Here is a 9936-nt window from a genome sequence, read left to right as displayed (position 1 = left end):
GCAGTTTGTAAAATGTAAAAGTGGTTTATCACTAATAAAAATAATATTTTTTAATTAAGTTTTAATCTTTAAAAATAATTATCCAAATCAGTCTCTAAATTTTTAAAATTCGACATTTTAGTCCCTCAAATTCAAAATACATAACACAGTCTCCAACGTTTATTTTTATTAGACAATAAAGTTCTCCTTCGTTAGTTATTAATGGTGATTGCTGACGTGGAATGTTAACTCACACATGTAGCTATTAAGTATTTACATGTGCGAGTTGGACAAATCAATCCTTAGAGTGAAACATAAAACAATCCTTGAAGAGTTTAAAAATCTCAAAATAGTCAATGAAAAATTTTAAAAATTTCAAACCAACTTCTTCGAATTATTTGTATACCATTAAAGTAAATAATCATTTCTAACCATAAAAATTTTAGGACAAAAAATAAAATAAAATTGATGTACTCATGAAAGATGAGTTTCTATTAATGAAACTATTTAAATTCTAAAAATTATTTAAAATTTTTAAATTATCCTTTCTAACTTAACCTAATCTTAATCCCAACTATAACTCTAATTTAATAATTTTATCCACCCCGAATTCCAAACCCGTCCCATCACAACCCTTTCCAACAACAAAAAGTAGTGACAGAGGAATGCACCAAATTCCACAGCCATTGCCATAGGTCCATAGCTATGAACCCTTGTAAACTTGCTTCTCGTCGCCACAACCACCATAGATTTATCTTATCTATCTTCTTCTTCAACTTACGCTGGAACACATATTTCTTTAACAAGCTTGTAGTGCCAACCACATTCTCCAGCGAGAATGCTATAGCTGTTGTGGCAAAGGAATCTAACATCTTTGATCACAGTATCTCCTTGTACACCTCCAATGATACAAATCAGGTCTCTTCTATTCTCCAGCGCGAGCTTTTCAAGCTTCCACAAGCCATCGCGAACGAAATCGAGATTGAAAGGTCCATTTCCTCCGTCGTGTGCCATAATGGAGAAATCCATGCCTTGCACGGTTTGGTCGTGGAGATCATTGAATGAATGTGGTTCGACTAGTGGAGTTTTCGCATTGAATGAATGAGGAGCAAATGTTGAATTTGACAAGGTGCAGGTGATTTTAGTATTGGGTTCGAGTACAAACAAAGGGAGAGTAGAGGCTAGTGTTGATGGGATTCTAGCGGGAGAAATTTTAATTATTCAAATCGCATGAGAATAATATATTGGAATGTTGTAGCACTGATTTCTACAATGTTATTGCTTTGGCTGATCTTGGTTTTACTAATTCTTTAGAGAGAGAGAGGGGGGGATTAATTTAAGGTTTAATTACTCTGTTGGTCCCTATAGTTTCGCGAAATTTTCAATTAGGTCCTTATACTTTTTTCTCTTTTAATTGGTTCCCATACGTTATTTTTTTTTAATTAAATCCCTACCGTGACAAAAACGTCTAAAATAACAGAATATTCTCTTAAAAAAACGAATATTCTCTCTTTTAAAATAATAAATCACTCTTATATTTTTAAAATTCTAAAATAACCCTTCTCACTTCAACTCACATATAGCTCTCTCTGAATTCCGTTGTACGCAATTTATATATAAACCCCAACAATAAGGGCGCGTGAGCTCCACCTCCTCAACGGTCTCACTCTGACACAATCTCCCTCCCTTCGCTTCCTTCTGCAACCTCTCTCTGCGGTTCTTCCCTCACCACACCACTACTCTCTCCTCTTTCTTCTTCTTCTTTTTTCTGTTTCTGTTTCACAGTAATAGGGTTTTAGGGTTCATCTTCTTCCCGCACATTTCAATGCCGGAGAAGTCCAGGAAGGTACCTTTCACGGTCTCCTCCGGCAACGTCTCCTCCAGCAGCGACCTCCTTCTGCGACGTCTTCTCCAGTGACGGTCTCCTTCGGCGACGTCTCCTCCTGTGACTTCTCCTCCAGCGACGTCTCTTCCAGCGACGTCTCTTCCAGCGGCTTCTCTTCCAGCGACGATTTCCTCCTGCGACATTCTCCTACGCTGGCAATCTCGTCAATCGAGCTATTGAGCTGCGAGTTTCTCTTTCGGCAGACTCACGAGTAGGTTCTTCTCTCTCTTTGCCTTTGTTCTCTTGAAAATATTTTATTCTAATCGATGGTCTTAGGCTTGCCTTAGATTAGATGAAAAAATTTAATTAAAATTGGTTTGAATCTCAGTATAGTAGTCAAAATGTTTCTCGTTTTTTATTCTCAGCATGTATGGGCTCTATTTTGTTGTTCAATTTCCATAAAAGAAAAGAGGAAAACACTCTTTGTAATTATTATATTCTTGTGATTTGCTATAAAATTATATCATTGCTTTGCTTTTCTGGATGAGTTATGATTTGAGTACGATAGAATACTCTTAAAATTAACTTTCTAAGAGATTAAATTTAGTTTATTGAACTATAGCAATTTCCCATGTTAGTATACTCATCTTTGTCAGGGCTTTGTCCTGTCTGATCCAAATAATAGGATGTTCCTTTGCAGTACTTAAGTAACTATGATTTTTGCAAGTTACTTGAGCCTGTCTTCTGTATAATTGCACAAGACCATACCACTCCTTTACTCTAGTTTGCTGAGCACAAGACACCAATTTTAATTTCTGTTCATTACAAAATTTGGCTCAAGAGTTTGAAGATCAAATTTTTAATCATGGGAGTTGAATGTTCATGAAATGATTAAGTAGTATATTTTAGTTTTTGATTGTTACCATGGGAGTTGATTGTTCATGAAATGTGTGGTATCATCTGTAGGTTTTCTTTCCATTGTTTCTTTCCTTAAGTCAATGGAGAGAGGGGCTGCCTTTTGTCTTCTTTTTTTTTACTATCCATAATTTTCTAAATTTAGATTTAAGACTAAGCACCCAGATTGTATACTTATGTATAGATGTAAAATATTGAAGGTTACTGCTTAATGGTTCACTTTGTCTAGAGTGTTATCCCATATCTTTAGATATGTAAACTCAATGATGATGAATGCATGTCTTGGGTTTGCTAAATTATCTCTTTTCTGATGTTTGATGCAGCGGCCGCTATAAGGATTTTATTTCAATCTATGATCTCACCTTCACAGCTAGGTTGGCAAGTGAGTGGTGATGATCTGTGTGGACAATATTGGAAAGGCATAACATGCTCAAACAACCGAATAGATATAAAACTCTAGACTAACAAGTAAACTTCAACGGCAAAGGCTTTTCTTTTTTCTGGCCAGGGATGCTATTTATAATTTAACTGTGCTATATATATATATATATATATATATATATATTGTTGAGCTTCAATTTTGTTCATGTAATAACTAATACTATGGGAAAGTAAATATGTAAAGCAGATATATTGGTTCATATCATGGCATGGAAAGAAATTGAAGGCGATTTTATTATCTTTGTGCACTGCACTAAATTACAATACATCTCCACAACAGTTTTATGTTTGCCACCTACCTGGAAAGAATGATGATTGATGACCACTCCAAACAATGTTTTTATGATGCCATTTTTCATTAGATCTTGAGGCAGAGTTCTAATGGTTTTTCATATGCTATTCTGTTTATACTGCACTTTACACAGCCCTTTTTATATCTTATCTGATTTCTAAAATTATTGTTTTATTTACCAGGATGGTTGCATATATGTACTGATAAACTGAAGTCTGCTCTCTCAACTCTCTCGTAATTCTTCTCGGCTCAAAACCGTCCGTTATCAATGTTATTATTGATCTCTATGCTAGTTTAGGGAGTGGGAGGCTGCAACACAAGAACTGATTTTCAGATTTTAAATTTCAAAACACAAATTACATAGCCTTGTGATTTATTATTGTGTACCATGATATAATAAAGACACAAATTATATTCTATGAATCCATATAAATGTAAAATATTACATTATCATAATGAATACTTGAAGGATGAAAACCGAATTTTATATATGCTTATTACTATTATTTCTATTTCATTTTATCCATTCTTTTTTTTAGGTTCTTAAGATAAGGTATTTTGAAAGTAAAAAAAAAAAAGAGAAAAGGTATTTTTGGTACAATTTGTATATAAATAAGCAAAAAAATGATAGTGACAAAATAAAATGGATTATAAGAATATTTTTCATGTCTTAGAATCATTGAATATGGATTATAGGAATATCTTTCATTGAATATTTATAGTTTTACTGAATTTTCAATTAAGTCCCTATATTTTTTTTCTTTTCAATTAGGTTCCTAAGGGTATAAAAGTAATTTCACAATTCACTAACATTTTTTTGACGTTTAACGTTAATAGGGACTAAATTGAAAAAAAAAATAACGTATAGGGACCCAATTCAAAGGAAAAAAAGTATAGGGACCTAATTGAAAATTTTGCAAAACTATAAGGACCAACAGAGTAATTAAACCTTAATTTAATTATGGATAGGTGTAGTGTAATATTAGAAAGAAAAAAAAAAGAGAGTGGAAAAGCATCGAGACGTGGGGTTAAATTAAAAGGGATATTTTATAAATTTTAAATAATATTTTAAAATTTGAATAGCTTTGTCAACTACAGTTTATTTTTTATCGGTGCAACATTTATTTATGGGTAGATTTATTAGCGCCTAAATCTTTTATGGTTAGTGTAAGAGAGTATATGTATTATCAAGGTTTAGACCAAGTCAAAATCTATTTAGATACCTGTCAATTACTTAGTCAATAATGCTCCACTTCTATATAAAAAACCTATCCAAGTCATTCAAACATTTTTTTGTTAACGCGCCTCCCCCTCCCCCAGGTTATGTAAAATACATGCACGCCCTCCTCTTCCTCCTATCAACGTAACAAATTTACGTAAACCTCTTCTTCAACGTAAACATTCTTCTTCTTCTCTTCTTCAACATTAACAATTTGCATTGTAATTTTCGGATCTGCAATCTTTGTGCTCGTCATTCTTCTTCTTTTTTCTTGTCTTCTGCTCGTTAGTCTTCTCTGCTGCTCGTCATTCTTCTTCCTATTCTTCTTTGTTTTCTTCTTCGATTTTGTGGATTTATCTTCTTCGTTTTCAGATTTCAATATTCTATCAAAACAATGAATGATTCAACTTCAAATCAGTTGAATGAGAGCGTTTTGAATTATTCTTCTGAAATGAATCAATCAGATGAGGATTGGATTTGTTTTTTAATCGAATTGAATGGAATGCAATTGTTAAATTGAATTGGATTGAATGTATGCACGTGTTCTGAATTGAATTGAATTGATAATCTCTCAATTGTAGAGACAGGTGTTTTGAATTTATATAATGGATAATGTTTTGTTCATTTAGTACTATACAATTGTTTTACCATAATAACATGTTCGGTTCATTCTGTAGAAAGCTGTTTGAATTTGATTTTATATAATGGATAATGTTCCGTTCATTTAGTACTATACAATTGTTTTACCTTAATAACGTGTTCGGTTCATTATGTGGAAAGCTGTTTGAATTTGATTTTATATCATGGATAATGTTCCATTCATTTAATACTATACAATTATTTCACCATAATGATGTGTTCGGTTCATTATGCAGAAAGCTGTTTGAATTTGAATTTATATAATAGATAATGTTCCATTCATTTAGTACTATACAATTGTTTCACCATGATAACATGCTCGGTTCATTCTGCAGACCAGGTGTGTTGTGGATGAACAATTTGTCCCAATGGTCGGGATGATTTTCAAGACACTAGAGAAACCCGAAAAGTTCTACAAAAATTATTCCAAAGAGTTCAAGAGTTTCTGAAACTGAATACTAATAGCAACATTTTTTTAAAATGATCTCTCTGTTATATTTATATATGCACTTTTTCGGTTCACCCTATGTATTAATTTCGGTTCATTTATTTTTTTGGGCTCTTAATGTTTGATAAATACCCTGATTCCATTCACTGTCAACCTGGAACAAAACAACAGTCAGACAGTTCTAACATATATATATATATATATATATATATATATATATATATATATATATATTAACATCTCAAACCAACAGGACAAGGACTAATTCATCTTGAATCAGATATATACATTAACATTAAATTTCCAATAACATTTACATTAATATTCACATATATACATTGTTTGGTTTTTTTAAACAAGTTAAACAAAATAGTGTTAATTACAACCAGTCAAACAAAGTAGATCCTATTTACTATCTATATTCCCAGATGTGAATTTACAATAAGGGCTGGAGAGGGCAGCAGATGGCTTTGGAAGTCTTATTTCTTCAGATTCTCGAATCACTTGGTCTCTGATTATGTTCAGTATGTGCAACAGAATATTTGGACAATATTCGAGCCTAAAACCAAAAAAATTTGGTCAATACTTCACTCAATACACTGGCAAACACAATCATGCATATTTTAATCAAGTGAATCAAAATGGCCAACCCAACTGAACCGAACACCATTTATGTTCTGAATAAAACGTGATAAACATTCAATCATCAAGAAAAATTTTTCTGCATGCAAAAGAACTCATAACAATCAGGTGAATCAAATGACAAACACTAGTAAACCGAATACCAATCATGTACTGAATAAAACGTGATAAACATTCAATCATCAAGTAAATCATTTCTGCATGCAAAAGGACTCAACTAAACACACTAATAATCAAATGAATTAAAATAACCAACTCCACTGAACTGAATTTCATTGATGTTCTGAATAAAACTTGATAAACATTCAATTAGCAAGAAAAAAAATTTCTACATGCAAAAGAACTCAAATGAACGCACTAACAATCAGATGAATCAAATGACAAACACCTGTGAACCGAACACCAATCATGTACTGAATGTAACATGATAAACATTCAATCATCAAGTAAATCATTTCTGCATGCAAAAGAACTCAACTGAACGCACTAACAATTAGGTGAATCAAATGACAAACACTAGTGAACCGAACATCAATCATGTGCTGAATAAAACGTGATAAACATTCAATCATCAAGTAAATCATTTCTATATGAAAAAAAACTCAACTAAACACACTAACAATCAAATGAATGAAAATGAGCAACTCAACTGAATAGAAAGAAAATAAGAACACATTTCTATTCTTATGCCCTAGTTACGCAAAAAAAAAATGGAATCAGATTAAGTCAATCTACTAGACGAAGTAACTCGAATCAGTAAACCTAAAATGCAACTAAGAGAAATGCGATATTGCAAGATTTTAAATGAACAGTAGTTTTTATCATACCTTTCGCAATCTCTATTCTTGTTTTCGTTCGTTTTTTCTTCTTCCTTTCGAAATCTTCTCGCGATTCTTTCCAGTAGCAGTTTTTGCAGAGAACACGAGTGAAGTTTGAGAGATTTTGAGAGAGATTTGAAGTTCTCCAATAGCAGTTTCAATGTTAAAGAAAGAACGTTTCATATTCAAGGCGCGAATGAATATGTTAATGTTTCGATGCTTTGGGCTCGTGTATACGCCAGCTTAGATGGACTTGAATGAAAAATTATATAGATGTTTAGCATGGCTATTAGTTAGTTTTAGTGAATATTGGTTTTATTCTTGGGAGTGCATAGGACTCTGGATGCATTAATTCTCCCTATAAATAGCTATGTATATGACTTGTGAATTCACTCATTTAGCATATATTTCATAAAAACAATTTCTCCCCTCCTGGTTCTCTAGCTACCTTTACATGGTATCAGTTGCTCAATTTAATCCATGGCTGCTTCATCTGTAACTTTTGGTGATCCTGAAAACACATCTTCACCAATTCTCATGCCAATTCTTCCTCTTCCACCAAACCCTTCTTCCGTCCCTTTTTTTGAAAAGCTTTATGAGCATAACTTTCTTAAATGGCGTCATCTTGCTATGCTAATTATTTTCGATCAAGAAATGCAAAATCACTTGAATTTTTCAAAAATCCCATCATGTTTCTTTACCCATGATGAGCAGCAATCTCAAATTCAATCAAAGAAATATCATGAATGGAAGACTGAAGATTACAATGTACATTCATGACTTTTTGCTTCTTTAGATGCTTCTTTCAAGCATCAATTATCGGCTATGAATTTGCCAATAAAATTTGGAGCCGCATTCACACGTATTTTGTCACAAACCAAGTCAAGGATATGACAACTCTAACACCAACTGAAATTAGTCAAAAAAGTTAGATCCACTTCTGATTATCTCCTCCAAATCAAGAAATTGACAGATTCTTTGACTGCAATTTGATTTCCAATCACACATTTCGAGTACACTAATGTCATCCTTGATGGCCTCAATGAAGACTATTATTCCTTTAGCAGTTTGTAGAAATTAAATGCATTAAATCCCTTTTCGTTTGATTCACGGCAACAACAATGACTTCGACCATTCTTGCAGTACGACTCCGATTACTCCCGCAGCAGCCATTCCATTAAATACAGCATGTAATTATAGTAAGACATTAATGTCGCAAAATTCTCAATAATTTATAATAATTTATAACAGAACAACAATGACAAGAGTTTCAGAACAAGAACTACTCACGGCACCAAAGAGGAATGAAGGAATAGAACAGCAATAGCTCCGGTGATCCATCCCAGTTACGACGACAGACACGGCAGAGTGGTGACAAAGCTATGACGGTTCAGTAGCAGCAGCGTCAGAAAGGAGCCGCTCCAACAGCCGTATGCAGCTCAACGGCAGCCTCCATCCACAACAATGGCAATCATAGCAGCAACCACAGTGGCAACACCCACCACCGTCACCTCTTCTCTTCCCGACGACAAGCTCCAGCGATGACGATCTCAACGGCTCCAGGCGGCGATGGCGTGCACGGCGATGACGGCGATGGACTCAACCCCACCAGTGACGGAGACGGTCCTTGACGATTGTGGTGAAGCAATTAGGAATGGCGAGCAGCGACGACTTCTTCCTCTCCCACGTGCGGCTCTCTCTCTTCCTAGCCCGACGACGGCAACGCTGACGGCAACTCTCAGCCCTGTCGGCGTTGTCCTCTTCTTCTTCTTCTTCTTCTTCTTCTTCTTCTTCTTCTTCTTCTTCTTCTTCTTCTTCTTCTTCTTCTTCTTCTCCTCCTCCTCCCTTTCTTCCCTCTGGTTCGCGTGCTCTCTCTCGGGTCTGGGTGTATGGGTGTGTGTGATGGCGCTGAGAGCAGGGGTGGCAATATCTATCCTACTCGTGGGTATCCAATCCGACCTCACCCGATTGGGTAGGATTAGGCATGGCAAAAATCCCCGGCGGGACGGGTACCCGCGGGGATTTACCCGTCGGGGACCAGGTATGGGGGCAATTTTTACCCGCGGGGACGGGGGACGGGGCCCCGTATAATAAACGGGGCGGGGGCGGGGGTAAAGGTCCCGCCCCGTGGAGACCCGTTAAATCCCCGTTTGTGTGAAAGGACAAAAATACCCTGATATATATATTATATGTGAGCCACTCTCATTTGAACATAACCTAACCTAGCCGTCTTGCTTCAGAGAGTGAGATAGAGAGCGAGAACTGAGACTTGACTCTCGTCTCCACTCCTCCTCAAACCCTTAGCCCTTCCTGCCTCCTTCCCGCTGACCGCCGACCGCCGACCGTCGCCCGCCGCCTTCCACCCTCTGGTCTCTCAGCGCCGCCTTCGGCAACGTCGTCTTCTTCTGCTGGTCGCAGTAGACTCAGCAACGTCGTCGTCTTCTCCTGTTCGCGTCGCCGGTCTTCGCTGGACGCTGGTCTTCCTTCCCCTTTTCTCCATCATGTTCAGGTAAGTCAGTTCTGGTCTTCCCTGGTCTTCCATCCCCTTTTCTGAATTTATATTTCTAAATTAGGGTAACGAATTTGGGTGTTCTGAATTAATGAGATTTCTATTAATCTGAATTTTTGTGTTTTGAATTTCTGGATTTTTGAGTTTTGAGTTGCTGAATTTCTGATTAGGTTACTGAATTTCTAAATTTCTGATTAGGTTAATGATTT

General features: G+C 35.6%; 1 long non-coding RNA gene across 1 annotated transcript; it reads left to right on the top strand.

The window, feature by feature from the left end:
* The first annotated feature begins 1529 nt into the window (after window positions 1-1529).
* LOC112750609 (uncharacterized) lies at window positions 1530-3398 on the top strand. Its single transcript, XR_003175939.3, has 2 exons — window positions 1530-2075; window positions 3043-3398. It is a non-coding gene; the product is annotated as an uncharacterized lncRNA (long non-coding RNA).
* Window positions 3399-9936: the final 6538 nt, after the last annotated feature.

Source organism: Arachis hypogaea, chromosome 15 (genome assembly GCF_003086295.3).
Source record: "Arachis hypogaea cultivar Tifrunner chromosome 15, arahy.Tifrunner.gnm2.J5K5, whole genome shotgun sequence".
NCBI lineage: Eukaryota > Viridiplantae > Streptophyta > Magnoliopsida > Fabales > Fabaceae > Arachis > Arachis hypogaea.
The sequence above is the reverse complement of the archived record's forward strand: the minus strand, read 5'-3'. Positions and strand labels throughout refer to the sequence as shown.